This window comes from Marmota marmota, unplaced genomic scaffold (assembly GCF_001458135.2).
Source record: "Marmota marmota marmota unplaced genomic scaffold, marMar, whole genome shotgun sequence".
In the NCBI taxonomy this organism is placed as follows: Eukaryota; Metazoa; Chordata; class Mammalia; order Rodentia; family Sciuridae; genus Marmota; species Marmota marmota.
The window spans coordinates 9,663,057-9,679,348 of NW_026000243.1; the positions used below are offsets into that span (position 1 = coordinate 9,663,057).

Below are 16,292 nucleotides of genomic sequence, written 5' to 3' on the forward strand. Positions count from 1 at the left end.
TTTATATCTGGCAAGTGGAGATCTCTCTCTACTTACTGATCATCATGTGAACAGTGCCCCTCCACCATATCCTTTCTGTCATGATGTTCTGCCTCACCTTGAATCCTGAGGAACAGAGACAGCCTTCTATGGACTAAACCTCTGAAAGCATGAGCCGCCAAATAAACTTTATCTCCTCTGAAATTGTTCTGGTCCGATATTTTAGTCACAGCAATGAAAAGGTAGGAATGCAGAATGCTGGAGTTAGGGTGGCATGGAGGCTTCCACCAAGATTTAAAGGAAGGCTTTGGAAGCCAGGCAAAGTGTAACTGGGTCAGAATCCTTATAGGCATTCCCTGAGAGGGTGATATATGAAGCTGTGAAGGTGAAGCCAAAACTCAATAAAAATCCCAAGGATTAATAGATGCCAAAACATGGGAAAATCTGCCAAGGAACGTTGCTGGCTACAGACAGAGACAGCCTAAAACAGAGGCTGAACACTGGCAAGGACATAGTGGTGAGGCTGTATAAGTCCTTGGAAGATCACATCATGTGTCCATGTACCCCAAATACTGGATATGAAGCTAAAGAATTTGTTTGCCCAGCTGGGTTTTGATCTTGTTTTTGTCCCATCCTTCTTTTTTTTTAATTTATTTTTTTAATTTTTTATTTTAATTAAATTATTTGTTCATTACAGCAGAATGTTCTCTGATTCATTATACACAAATGGAACACAATTTTTTTTTTTTTTTACTTCTTTGGTTGCACCCAAAGTAGGGTCACACCATTTGTGAAATCATACAGGTACCTAGTGTAATGTTGTCCCTTTCATTTCACCACCTTTCCTACCCCTAGGCCCCCTCCCTGCTTCCCATTTGCCCTATCTAAAGTTCCTCCACTCATCCCATGCACCCCCCAACATTAGGGATTAGCATCCACTTATTAGAGAAAACATTCAGCCTTTGGTTTTTTTGGGGGGGATTGGCTTACTTTGCTTAACATGATATTCTCTAACTCCACCCATTTACCTGCAGATGCCATAATTTTATTCTCGTTTATTGCTAATATTCTACTGTGTCTATATATCACAGTTTCTCCATCCCTTCTTTATATGCCCCTATCCCTCCCTCTTGAAATGACAGTGATACTCTGTGCCATTGTACACTGGATATATATTTGCTTTTGATCTTTACAGGGTCTCACACCCAAAATTTGCTTTGTGCCTCAGGAGACTTTATTCTTGAACTTTTGGGCAATATTGAAACTGTTAAGACTGTTGGGACCCTTGGAGATGGACTGAATATATTTTGCATTGTGAGACAGGCACAGTTTTTGGTGACCGAGGGTGGATTTCTAACGTCCTCTGAAAAATTCATGTGTTAATGCAATAATGTTCAAAAGTATAAGTATTAGATTATGAGAGTTATAACCTCATTAGTGGATTAATCCTTTGGATGATTAATAATTGGAATGGGTGGTAACTGTAGGCAGATGGGCTTGGCTAGAGGAAGTAGATCACTGAGGGTATGCCACTGAGGATTATATTGCCTGGGCTTCTCTCTCCCTCACCCCTCCCCACCCCCTCTCTCTCCTGGATGCCATAACCTGAACAGCTTTCCCCAAGCACACTGTTCTGCCATGATGTTTGGCCTTACCTCAGCCCAAGAGCAATGGATGTGGCTGACCATGAACTTCACCTCTAAAATTGTAGTCCAAAGTGAACTTTTCCTGTTCTAAGTTGTTCTTGTCAGATATTCTGGTCACAGTGATGAAAAACTGACTAACACAACAATACATATGACACAATCTATGGATGATTCCAACCCTGCCCATTGTCAGCAGTGTAAGATGGAAAGACTAGTCACATTTCTAAACTTTTCAATGAGGATAATGAACTCATTCTGGGAGAATCCAAGAGAGAAAATGGAGGTTCTAAAAATTTCATCTTAAAGAGTAATCACTTTTCCTTTCCTTTTTAGAGCAAGGAATTGAGGAATGGAAGAAGTAGGTGGGGTTGGTGTGATAAGAAATGCTTCCTAAATAAAAAAGTGTGTTGCAAACATAAGGGATTGCTATTTTAAAGAGGCCCTGTTCACACATGAGCTTCTCTGCCATATTTTATACTACGTTTAGCTTTGTTACTTACTTTGCCTAACTTGTGTCATGTAAAGTGTATTTCCAATCCCAGAGATAATTGCTTGCATGGGTTTATATTTATCAACTCAAAACCAAGCCAGCAGGCAGCCTCATAGTAGTCTAGGTCTCCTTGATTTCAAACCGGGATAGAATATCTCTTTCCTTTTATGGTAAGAATTGGGAGATATAGAGAAGAACCTTTAACCTTTGACTAGCACTGTTGAAGAGAAATTACTGGCAAAGAGAAAAGGTGGATAAAGGAAGAAAGAAGGAACAAAGAAAATTAGGGTTTAGGAGCTAATGTGCCTAAGAGTACACAGGTGACTAGATGTCTGATTCTTGCTGTCAGGACTGTGTAGAGAGTCTCACCCACAGCATGCAGGCAGATGAGCCAGACCAGGGGACCTGAGGATAGAGGGGAAACATTCCAGGCTTCTCTTTATTTTCCAGGCTCAATGCATATTTATTATCTAGATCAGACTGACTGGAATGGATAATATTCTCCAGAGATCAGAGGCTGTGTGTCCTCCTTCATGTGTGACAAATAGAAGGAAGCACAGCCATGTCTTCCACATGCTATGTGATGGATGGACAGTGAGAAAAAACGAGAACTCATCTGACTTACTATCTATTTATTTCACTTTATCCCCCACCCATCTGCTATCCTTGCAAAGCGGAAGAAGGGAGGGGAAATGTCGTTTCTCTGGAGATGCATCAAAAGGTTATTTTGCTTCAGGAGAAGTCTGTCTTAAATAAATGAAAGTTGTCCATATTGTTCATTTGTTTATTTGGTGTTTTTTTTCCTGACTCCTTCTTGAGTCACCCCATAAATCATAAAAAAATCACCTTACCATGCCCCAAAGTTGTAGGAATCTCTTGTTGCTGTGCAAAGGCACAAGAATGGGCCAAGGCAAACATCTCTAATGTCTTCTTTCAAAACCAAAATGCATTTTAATAATTTAAAGCTGCAGCTCTTTCAGTCACTTGATAAATTATTCACAAATTTTACAAGAAAAAAAAAAGAAAAAATATGTTCCCTTTACAAGTTCTGGAACATTAAATCATGTCAGAATAGATGAAAAGGACAAATCAACCCTAAACTCTTCTAGAAATCATACATTTTCCTTCTTTATCTGAGAGCAATGCCACAGTTTATAGGGTATTTGGCACATGAAGATGGCTTCACATGACTTTGCCCAGGCACAAAAGAAAGATGACATTATAAGAATGAGATGTGGCTTTCAGTGGATACATACAAAACATCGTGCTGTTTGCCTCAGGATGGCAAATTTGGGTACTATTTCAAAAAGATCCTCAAAGAGAAACAAATGAAGGAAATCTCAGGACAACTCATATAAACTCTGAGCAAAGGAGGAAATTGCAGTAATGTTAGCTCTCATTGTTCCTGTGATCTAAGTAAGACCCCCTTACATCCTCCTACTGAGCATGGGCAAGTACTAGAAGGATGAATACTGTACAATTGTTCATCGAGCATAAACGTCAGCTGCTTAACAAGAAGGTGCTTCTGACCCCATGGAATGGAAGCTCTTCACCTAGCAGAGACTTTTTAATCCTGAATGATACCCTTGACTCCCCACTCCTCAACATGTTCACCTTGCAGCTGAGGATCTTGGAATCTTGCAAGCATCTCCCATCTTGTTAGAAAACAAGCAGGCAGCCTCATAGTAGTTTAAAGTGACAAGCATCTAAAGATCAGCAGACCTTGGGCTGGGGTTGTGGCTCAGTGGTAGAGTGCTCACTTAGCATGCTTGAGGCACTGAGTTTGATCCTCAGCACCACATAAATGTAAATTAAAAATAATGTGTCCACTTAAAACTACAAAATAAATATTAAAAAAATAGAGCAGAACTATTAGATTTTCCTTCTAGATATTTCTTACCAGAGATATCTCCTTCCTATGGCCAGTGGCCACTTTATTATTGCCATTAACACATTTTGTCATCAACATTTTTCTCCTCCAAATCCTTGGTTTCTTTCTATTCCACTAGAGCTGGGGTGTTGGGGGGCAGTCTTGAAGGAGAACTCATTAGGATGTCACTCTTCAATGAGACTGGGAGTGAGGTTTATCTGAATAAACATTGCCAGTACCAGTCTAACACATAGCTCATGTACAGGGGATATCAATGAGTGTTTGTTTCCTACGGAAATAAATGAACAGAAATTGCAAGTCAGGTCAAAGATTTTATTTGCTCTTTGCAAAATAGACATAAGATGCTGTTGTACCTACCATTTTAAGAGGCAGAAAGAGACTTAAATTTAGTAGCAAAATCTGAAATAAATTAATATTTTAGGCAAAGGATTCTGGGTGGTCATCAACAAAGAACTTTTTTATCTTTGAGGAGCCTTTAAAATTCTCTTTTACCTTCTACCTTTCTCTTCTTTTAATAACCTAGATTTTTAAAAAATGCCCCCAATGTTAATTTTCAAATAATTCAGTGATCAGAAGTATTTCAGGAGGCATCTGAGTGTTCGTTAAAATATCTTATCTTCCACTTTAAAGAAGTTTTATACAGCTAGAACCATCTCTGCTGACAATGTCTTTCTTTACCCTCCAAGTCTCATGCTCAGCTTCCAGGAGTCAAGTTACAAAAAAAAACCAACCTTTTAATGGTTCTTTAAGTTTAATTCAGCAAGAGTTATACAGACCTCCACATCAGTATTTGGAAATCAGAGGAATGAAGAAGCAGAGGAGAAAAATATAGAGTTTCTAGAGTGTACTATTTACTTATTTATACGTACAATGTTTTACTCTACAGAATTTAAAGGTGGTTGCAAAGATGCATACAAAAGAGCAAGATAAATTAAAAATAAGACAGAAAAGTGACCCTAGGATAGGAAATAAAAGATAGAGTTGGAATTCAGTGATCTCAACAGCATTAATATCCTTCACATCTCCACTTTTCCCTATGGTATGCTGGCATACTCTTACCATGTTTGTGTCCCACTTGGTGGGAGCATGCAATTTATAAGCAGCATTCAATGTTATCTGCTTTATGAGAAATCAGTATACATAATTCAGAATATTTAGAGAAATCAGGTAAGGTGGTTGGAATGATTATTGGCGAATTTTTGGGAAGTGTAGATTACAATGAAAGTTTGTTCAATTAATAAATGAGTAAACAACTGAATGAACAAATAAAGAAATATTGGGGGCAAAATTCTACCTCATCTACTCTGGTTTAAACACTATCTTCATCATGTTTATTATCTCACTGAGTTAACTGCGTACAAGAATTCTCTTAGCATCCAGCCTTTTCACTTCAGTGCTCACCTGCAAGGACATCCTCTTTGTCCCTCCACCCCTATAGCATGATCCCTGCTGCAATAAACTGCAATGCCCTCTTCCTGCCCTCCATCCTCCATTGTACTCCTCAAGCTGCAATGAACTACAGTGACCCCTCCTGTCTGAGGTTCTTACTTCCACTTGTGCTCTGGTTCTGCCTTTCCTTCCTCTATAGAATCTGCTCAATTAATTCAACTTACCAGCTCCTCTTCCTCTTGCTCTTTTCCAGTGGCATTGGAAAATTCTATGTCAAAGCAAGCTAAAACATGAATGTTTAGGACCATCTCCTCCATCCTGTCTTTTGTCCCCAGCATCATCATCTAAAAAGGTCTATCACTGCACTGAGTAGTACTGATTTAAAAAGACATTGGAGAGATGAAGAGGTCAAAACCAGCCGAATCATCAGTGCAAAAGACAGAATGTCCCACCTGGAAGAACAGAATCAATCCTAAAAGTATGTAGAGAAGGCTGGAAAGTCAAGAATTTATTCCAACCCAGATTAGAAAGAAAGTTCAAGGTGATAGAAAAGGAAAAGAGAGCTGTGTGGAGTGGGAAAGATGATGGGCATATCAAATATTAAAAGAAATACAAGGAAAAACAATATTAAGATACTTTTATATGTATTAAAAACACAGAGATCCTTTCTGATTTTCAGAAGTAAATTTTCAACTGTCTTCCAATAGTATTCATTATTGATCTTTGCAAGACTGCTGTTTATTTATTTGAATGGAGTGTACTAAAGAAGTAGTCGTAAGTTAGAAGCAAGAAAGCTTGGCTTTGTTTAGTTTCACTCAGATGCTGGCATTCCTGAAAACAAAACAAAAGCCCTTCCTAGAGCTGGTATATTGTATCTCTCTTTACCCCAACTTCTATAATGGTGGTACCCAGTCACTTATAATTCCTCACTTCCCACACCCACTTCACCTCTCTTGCATCAGTCTTTCACCCTCACTTATTAGTTCTTCTTGAGTCACCAACCCTTTTGGCTAATTACAATGGATGCATTTGCATCCTTAATTCTTAGGGTACTGAATCATTTGGTTATCCCCTTGGATAAGATGTACAAAGCCCTTTGCCTAATCTTTATAGTGTGACTCACATCTCATCCTCAGGAAACACAGATCTCTGACTATGGCTGAGGGGAGTACCTTTTCTCCCCAAGGCTGCCCTATTTTCTGCTGCCACTTGGCCATTGGCAAGCCCACTATGTTCTAGTTTTGCTCCCGGGGATGGGGTTATCAAGCTCTGTACATGGCCTCCATATACCTTCTTCATCTGGTATTGGGTAAGGAAGACACATCACATGGGAGTGCATCTCACAGACCATCAGGTGATCTCTCTGCAAGAAGCCATAATGCATCTCTGTAAAGTCCAACTCCCTTTGTGTCAATCTCTTTTGGAGGTGAGAAGTGAATATTTAGCAAGATTTTTAACCCAAATTTAGTCAACTGCTTTTGCAAGTCATTGCCAGTGTTCTAGCACCGTGCTTTGAAACTCAGAAGTAGTTAATACTCACTGTTATGGGGTCTCAGTCAAAACTCAAAGAGAATCCTGTTGTAAACCATGGTTTCCAAAGATGGTGTGATGCGCCTCTCTGGTTTCATATACTCCAAGTGGGGCTAGTGGTTGTGACATTCTCACTTATCCAAATGCTGAACACTTGTTTCTTTGTTGGTCTACATTAACCAGTCAACTTCCAAATGATGAAGACCTCTTCATGTTACTCACACACAAACACACTTACACCATGCCACAGTTTACTCCCCCACTCCTACTCCAATATTTAAACTTCTGCTTCTTTCCTCCTCTAAAGAGCCCCATGTGTTGTAAGAATTGTCATTGCTTACTATCTCCACCCTTTTAGCTTCTAACTGGTTGTTAGCCTACTTGAGTTTCAGTTCTGTCTTATTCTTAACTGAAATATGCCTCACTGATGCCATCAGTTATCTTGCTATTAGACCCAACCGGCCTTTGATTAGTCATTGTGCTTGAGTGACCAGCAAGCATTTGGGTGTTTGAACAGTTCTCTCCTCCTAAAAATTGTTCTTGGGCTTATCATATTTAAAAGAGTCTTGCTTCCTATTAATTTTCTCACTGATCCTTACTTCTTTTTATTCAAGTTCTAGCTACTAACTACCAAAGATTTCCAAAGGTCTCCCCAGCTCTCTCTCTCTTCTGTATTAATTTTTTATTTCTCTTCCACAGATCCAATCCCTGCCCAGGACACTGGTGTCTCACATTACATAAGAGTCCACAAGTTTCCTCTGAGCTCATAATCTGTCTGTTTTGCATTTCTTTTAACAATTTTTAACTCCAAGAATTCAAAGAAGCCATATACAAAGCAAATTCATGATGTGCTCAGGATGTACTCCCTCAGTTGGGTCTTAGTTCTGTACTTTCTATTTCAAAGAATGTCTCACTAACCATTCAGTTAGGCCTGTGAAAAACTGGGTGTTCTCCCTAACATCTCTCTTTTCTTCTTTAATATCCAATGTGTCCCCTAGTTTTTAAATTTTATTTTCAAAAATAAAATGGGGCTTTCAAATAGGTGTGTTTTTCTCTGCCGCCCCCCCCACCATTATTCCAGTCTAAGCCACCTTATCTCATTTGAACAATTATTGCATTGCATCCCCAAGGGTCCCCAGGTGTACACAACCTCCTTCATATTAGTTTGTCTACACTACAGCCAAAATGTTCTTTATGCAGAAAAACATTCATTTCATTATTCTCCCTAAACACCACTCCCACTTGTTTCTTTTGGTTTAATAAAATGAAGCTCCCAAATGTGCCATAATAGACCAAATATTGTCTATGTGATCTCTAACATCTAGATACACTGGCTTGCTTTTCTCCTTCTGACCTCAGGGCCTTTGCACAGTCTGTTACTTCCAATGTGAAGCCATCCCTATCCAAATTAAGTCATTCAGCTCTGCATTTGGAGAGCTTCTAACAAGTCCAAGTTGTTCCTTGAAATCCTTCTTCCCTATTATATGTAACAGCAGGTAGTTCTCCATTCAACCCCATAGTGTCCTTGTAGTCTCATTAGTACATGCAATTATTTAAAGTCTATCTCTAGTTTTTGGTCCATATTTTAGTCACAGTAGGTAACAAAGTGCTTGACATTCAGAGGAAGCTAAACATTGGTCAGATAATTAAAGCTCACCAGGACAAACTACAAATGAACAACTCAGAGTCTTCTTGAACTAAATAAATGATTGGGGAAAATTTAGATATTCTGAGCCTCAGTTTCTTAAAGTATACAAGGAGAAAGTGATTAACACAGATCTGTTTTAAAGATTACGTTAAATAATATAATCAACAAGCTAGTCATGTAACAGATTTTCAATAAAGGTTAGATTTCTTTATCCCTGCAGAATATTCACACAGTATAGCATGGATCTAGGTGATAAAGTAGAATTAATATTTGGGAGAATAAGGGCAACACATTTAGGATGCAGATTTCCCACTACTATGAATGTCACTCTGGATGCTCCATTTTCCCTAGGAAAGTCCTTGTCAATGGTGAGTACTGTGCATCCTCAGTTTTTTACCTTGTGTGTTTCTCTGTGACAACAGAAGAGTCATCAGAAGCAATGAAAGATAAAAGATACAGAGACATAAAAGAATAAGAAATGACAGTTTCCAAGAATGGCAAGTAGATTATTCAAATGCATCTTGATTTACAAATGACAGATGTGTTCCTGAAAAATATGTGTAAACTGAATCATACTTTGAATTCACAAGAGAATCTTGGTATTTAAAGGAAGCCTCTATTGAATCCTTTTAGAAAAAGAACCACCAACAGGATAACTAACCTCTCCTGCTGAGTTTGTATCTTGAGCATTATGTAATCCCCTTTCTCTCCAGTCTGGGGTAAATTTATGTATGGCTTATGCAAATGAAACGCTTTTAAATGTTAATTTCTGATGGAGAACCATCAACAGGGATACCAGCTCAGAGGAAGCATTCAGTAAACCAAAGCTCAGGATCCCAGTATGTATGGATTACAGCTACTTGGAGCTTTCCTGACCTTCCCTTAGAGTTCTGAGAGTCAACATTCTTCACTGCAAATGGAGACTGAATGAGCTAAGGGCACTTGCTCAAAAGTCACAAAAGAAGTTGTTATCCTAGCAGGGATCAGGCTCAAGAAGTCAGGCTTGAGAATGAGTTAGTTAATAGCTCTATTAGTTTGGAGGAAGTAAAAATGAAGAGCTTCTTCCTGAGGGTTTTTGTGAGTAAGACACTCAGTGTGAAGTGTCTGGCACTTGGTGGGTGTGCACTGGTGTTATTTCTGTGACTCAGCTACTTAGCTGCTCGAATTTACTGGGAACCAAGGGAAAGAAACCAGAGAACCAGCAAAGGCTGCGACCTGGGACAGTTGGGAGGAAGGAAAAATTTAGAAAGAGATAACGGATGTTTTATCCAGGTACAAAAAATAAGACTAGTGTGCTCAAAGACTGTCCATAGGTGGCCAGAGAACAGGAGATCTTTAGATAATATTTATGCCATAAAAATGATACCAGGTTGAGATCTGTAACTGCACCGAGTAGTTATTATGTCCCTTTTATTCATTGAATTTATTGAATTCCTCCAGAAGCCTGACATTACTGTCATATGACACATGGCTTCTAATAGGTAAGAGCCAATGGTAGAAAGAACAGCAGGATAGGAAGCATACTTGGTCATGGGTGTGACCGGCCACCTCCAGCAGAGTGCCCCTGTACATGCCCCTACTCTCTCCTCTCTGAGCCAGAGTTCTAACTCATCACATGAGCTCTGATACATCATCTAGCTGTAAGAATTTGAGGAATTTCTGGTAAGAGGCACCAAGACTCAGTACAAATGGATATTCTTTCAAAATGAGTTATGATTACTCAATTTAGAAAAAAAAAATAAGAAAAGAGGGAAGAGATCAACTGGGACTTTGAGGTCAGTGCATCACTGCTCTCCCAGCCAAGACAAATGATGCAACATTACAGCAGTGAGACAGGGAACGTCCTTGGAAATGTTCCTTTCCAACCTCCCCACTCTCACTGCTATTCAATATTCAATCTCTTCCCTCTAACAGAGCAGGGAAAAATATGTGTGTGTGTGTGTGTGTGTGTTTTCACTGGTAATAGTTGATAAAAGTGGTGTTAAACTGCAGTTCAAACATTTGTCTTTGATAGATGGTCTCTCTATTTGAAATTGGAACGTGGCTATATGGCTTCCAAAAAACGTATTATCTTCTAACACTTTAATGTCAATATATAATCCTGGGTGACTGCCTCAGGGGCTGGCGTTTCCTGGTGGATCCTAGAAGTTTTGCATTGGGGCTGTCAAACAGATTAAGCCTACAGCACCAGGGAGCGGGGAGGAGAGAGAGAAGACAGACCCTCACTCAGCGAGAAAGGAACTTGGACACACTTTTTGAGTTCAACAGTTATCTATCTGCCCATTTAGGACAGAGTGTTCATTCATTTGGCCATTAATACAACACAAACACCAACCAGAGGAGGATGCATTTCTATCTAATGCAGTGGCAGATGACATGAATTGCCTGGCTCTCATCCACACCCAGCTTCCCTACTGCAACAAATTGTAAAATAATAATAAAAAATCTAAATAACAACAGCAGCAGCTAAATTATTCCTTCATTCCAATTGATTCTTTAGATGGAATGTCATCTTGACAGATCTATTTTGATCAAGTTGTCTAATTGAATAGAGTTCTCATTGCTCTTGAATTTGTGACCTCAGACTGCTGTGAAATAAATGCAATTTGGGGAATTATTTCCAAACAACAACTGCTACTACTCTGGGAACTTACTGGTTTTTGAAATTGTTGGTGAACCACCTACTGACTAAGCCATTAAGACTAGGTGTTTTGTTTGGATTCCAGACTAATGGTTCTATAAATTCCAAAGCAGGGAACACTGCAAAAGGCTGCAGAAGACTGCAGAAGGCCTGCACTTATGGGTGGGAGACACTCACAAGATTGCTGGTCAGGATCCTGGGATCCTGACCTTATTAGCATTCTGATCCCCTGGGAAATCTGAGCGGTGGTAGTTAGAGCTATCTGTGAAAAACTTGTCTGATGGAACCCCCTTCAAAAATAGCAAATTTGTTTGGCTATGTTTTTTTTTTTTTCTAGACCTAAATCTTAGACTGAACTTATTCAAATGCTCAACAAGACAAAATATTTTAGACACCCAAGAAAGCTCAACACATACTCAGAAATGCAGCATCCCTGCCTACTGAAGCTGAGATGCCTTTATCTTCGGAAATTCTGCTACTTCTTTGGAAGACATTTACTGGGTTGTGATGCTCTGGCACTGTGTGAGCTCACTCCCTTAGTTTAAACACCACTGGAGGTGCTAATGCCGTACCAGTTTTAGAATTATTGAGGCTCAGAGACCCGGTGTGACTTGTTCAGTGTCTTTAAAGGATCAAGAGGCAGAAACTAGAATTAGAAAGATATTCAGACTCCAGAGCCCAAAGAATAACCCTATGCTATGTAATTAAATCTCAGAGATATGATGACCAATCGGACATACCTACCTTCATGATAAAAAACTAAGAGATTGATATCAGTTACACTTCAGTAAAGATAGGATAATATAGTTAGTTATGTAAAAATAAAACAAGCAAACAAAAAAAAACATGGGCTCTTGAGTCAAACTTCCTTTTCATAAATTCTAGGTCCAACACTTTATTACAATATAAACTTGGATAAGTTATCAAATGTTTCCAAGTCTCATTTTTTTAATAGCAGGATTGTCTGAGAATCAAAAGGACTGATAAACATAAAGGCAGAGGTCACTACGTGGTACATAGACAATGCTCAATAAATGAGAACCACAACTTAATTAATGGTATATGTCTTAGCATTCAGAGCCTTCAACAATTTCTCAAATGCACACATTTTCAAAATTACAAGTAAGGTTTTAGAATGTGAGCATGCAGCCTTTATTTAGGTAGGAGGTTTTGAAATGAGGCATGAAACGTGATTTTTTTCTATACCACAGTTCTCTTCTTTCTTCTTTCTGCTCTTTCTACACTCTCTTTTCTTCTGCCCCAACCAGAATGGGGGCACCTTTCATCAATACATTAATCCGTGGTTCAAATATGACTCATGGTAAGAATGCAAAGGAATATTCTGCCTGTGTAGCAAGCAAGAGCCCGTGGGGCAGATTCTCATTAGAATGCTTTACAATAATATCAATCAGTATTAAAAATGTATGTTCTACTCAATTTTTAAAACATCTTAAATAAATCTTTAAATAAAGCTATTTTGTTTTATCTTCAGGGCTCTCTGAACAATCAGCCCTAAGGGGCCCTTTTTACCCCAAGTACAGGCCCTGAAGTGCTTTCTACAAAAGCCAGACTCAGTATATGGTTTCCTGGGGGGTCTTCGTGCTGGTGAAGTCAAGTCTTTGGGGTAATGTTGATTCTTTGTTTGGTGGGCAGCACATTACCAGGGAAAAGGAATATGTTTCCATTAGACTCATTTGCCATTCAGAATTGCTCACAAAAAGCAGCAAGTTAATGCACCCCCTTGAGGAGCAAATACTATTATTTTAATGCCATTGGAAAGGTCAGTGAGTCTACAGGACAGAAAAGGAAGGCAATGCCCTTGTTACAGAGCTGGGAAAACTCCAGAGGAAGCAAAAATGGAAGTAGATATTTCCAGAAAGGAGCATGCTGCCTCTTTTAGAAATATGCCTTTTGGTTGGCAAAGATTGCTTTCTGCTGTATCCCAAGTAATAACACACTGATGGGAGCTCAAATGCCTGCAGGGGCCAGAGTAAGGCTGGTTTGGCGCAATGCAATAGAGAGTAGAGGGGATTGAAACAAAATGTAGAGTGTAGGATAGCAAAAGACATTTACATTTATTTAGGCAAAAACAACATCAACAATTCTTTTTATTAATATTTATTTTTTTTTAGTTGTAGTTGGACACAATACTTTTCTTTTATTTAATGTATGTGGTACTGAGGATTGAACCCAGGGCCTTGCACATGCTAGGTGAGCTCTCTACCGCTGAGCCACAACCCCAGCCCATCAACAATTCTTTATATGTCCAAATATGTCTGCTTCCTGGAACTGAAAATAATTTCCTATCTTCCTAGAATAATGCCACAATCTCTGCAAACCAGTTTTACTGCTTCTAACTCTCATCTTTCCAGTATATCTTATGAATTGCTATCCATTTTTATTTCAAATACTGCTCTCTGTTCCTCTTACTGGCTCCCAACAGAGGTGTACAGTTCCTTTTGCAGTATGACCCCTGCATATGTTTTTTAGTCCAATCTTCTACCACTTTAACCAGTAAAAGCTATTTCCCATTCTTTGGCTTTCTGTATGTTTTTGTGTCTGTATGCTTTTCCTTTTGTGTCTGTAGGCTTTTCCTGGAATGTACTTCCTTCCCCTTTGTTCTTTGTATGCTTCAAGAAATTCAACTTCTTGTAAATGTGACTTCATCAATACAACTTTCAAAAATGACCTCTTCCCTTGACCAATCTCTGGGTTGGGCAAAAGAAACCACCTTCTCATCCATGCTCCAATTACTCTTTGGACATTGCTCTTTACAGTTCCTGCATGCTATAGCCTAGGATGTAGTATATGAGGTTATTACTCCCATCAAACTGTGACATCCGGGAATGTGGAGGCCTTGTAGAATCCTCCCTAGTTGTTCTACTCCTAGCACATCAGCAGACCCATGGTAGACAGCTGGGATATGTTGAATAAGCCAATGGGGGGAGAAAAATGAATTAAATAAGTTCCAAAAATATTGTGTTCCAAGAGGTTACTTTGTAGCTTTGTCTATGGAAATCATTTGTAGTCAGGGATTCAGTTCAGAAACAACTATTTCCAAAATGAAGCCAATGGTTACTGTCACCAGTAGTGGTATGTATCTCTAGGAGACAAAACAAGAAAACCATGGAAGTACAAGCACGAGGAGTTTTAGAAAGAGAATGGTTTCTTGTCAATCAGGTATGGCCTGCTAAGTAACCAGAAGACTGACAAATATGTTACAAAAAACAAAATCAATGACATCAAGCTCTTTGCCACAAGAAATATAAGTAGTACCCCCCTCTGTCTCTCTTCCCCCCCCCCTCTCTCACACACACACACACACACACAAACACACTCACATAAAAATGGAAGCCAGCAGTCCCACATTGGGATTGTCCCTTCCACCAGGTAGCTGTTTAACTTGTGGCAAGCTATACAATCTCTCTGAATACCTGTATAAACATAAATTTAAAAATAAATCTAGTATATGGATTTAAGTATATGGATCTAAGTTTCTTTCTTTCTCCACAAGTTTATGCTTCTAAGTCCTCTCCCTGGGTTTTCCTGGTGGCCCTGTAGGTTCTTCACTGTGAGCTTCCTTGTGCTATTCAGGCTAAGTGGCCTAAGTTCAGGATACTAAGACTGCAACCCTTGGTTGACAACAGTCCTGCCAATCCTTACCAGACTGTGAATTTCGTTTATTGTAAACATGGGTACAAGGTGCTGCTTTGTGTTAAAGAACAACTTTTTAAAAAATTAAACTAATTGATTTGTAGACACAATAAAATTGTATTGGTCTTTGCTCATTCATATTAATAAGTAAACACAAAAGAGTCTCAGACCAGATTCTCCTGGATTTTCTAGAAATTGTGTTTGGGGGAATCACAGCTAAAAATGTTTAGCCTCCAGAACATACAGAAACTTACTGTCCAATGGGGCAGCTACCTTAAGGAATCTGAACCAGAGGAGTTCTCTGCCACGGGAATTACAGATGCCCCAAGTCCTATCAACCCATTAGAACACTATTCTGGTGTTCCTTCTCAATGGTCCTTCTTCAAATGCCCCTGCTTTAGAGACAAAAATGGCCACACAGAGTACATGTCATTCACACATGGCATAGATCTAGTAGGTGAAACAAAATTTCAGCTGTATCCCTCAATGATAGCTGTTTCTCCATGTGAAAATTCACATGTGGCTGATGGGTATGCATTTCTATATGTCACACACTTATCAAAAAAAAAAAAAACTAGTTTAATGTTATGTCCATCATTATAGATGGAAGCCCAGACCTAAACTATTGAATGTAACAGACACAGGTCAAAACACTTAAATGTGTTCTATAGGTCCAAAAGTAGAAATGGTCTTGAAATACAGCAGAACAGAGGAGATCACTTCCTCAGAATTTCTTATAAAAGAAATGCCTGAGACCAGAAACACCACTGCATTATGTGGGTAAAGGAAGACAACACCACACTTACAACCAACAGTAGAGTCAGTGGCAACTAAGACCAGCAACACTTCTAGTGCAACCATCTGCCAGAAGCACCTGCCAACTGACCACTGAGTCAGATTTCAATCCCTGTGGAAGAGTGAGAGGGTGACGGCACCAGAGGACATGCTTCATAGGGCATTTCGTTCAAGTGTCAGCCTGTCACATCAGTGTCAGACAATGTCACTTCAAACAGGAAAGCATTGGGGCCCAGAAAATGCCAAGAAAATGGCAGCCACTGGGCAGGGCAATTGCCAGCCTCCTCTTGTTAATGTATGCAGTGGATGTGGCATTTCTGACAATATTGCTTCTGCCTCACTTGCCATTTAATGTTAAGAGGCTTCTAGAGTCTACTGCATTTAAAGAGTAATGACTGTTTTCAGGGTAAATGCTCTGTTAAATAACCCTGGATTATTGTGTCGTGTTATTACATTTATAAAATGGCATTTCAAAAAATAATAATTGTTTTAGAGTTAATTGATGTTTTTAACCATCACTGTGTGGAGAATTTTTTATTCAGCAGACAGGGAGTGAGCAGGGGAGAAAGAGATTTCCATCGGGAGAGCCGGCACTGAAAATAGAAATCATTCCTGCATGTGAAATCCTG

General features: G+C 39.2%; 1 protein-coding gene across 5 annotated transcripts in view; it reads right to left on the reverse strand.

The window, feature by feature from the left end:
• Opcml (opioid binding protein/cell adhesion molecule like) overlaps nucleotides 1-16,292 on the reverse strand; it is a 1,142,904-nt gene that overhangs the window by 464,483 nt on the left and 662,129 nt on the right. The window lies entirely within an intron of this gene.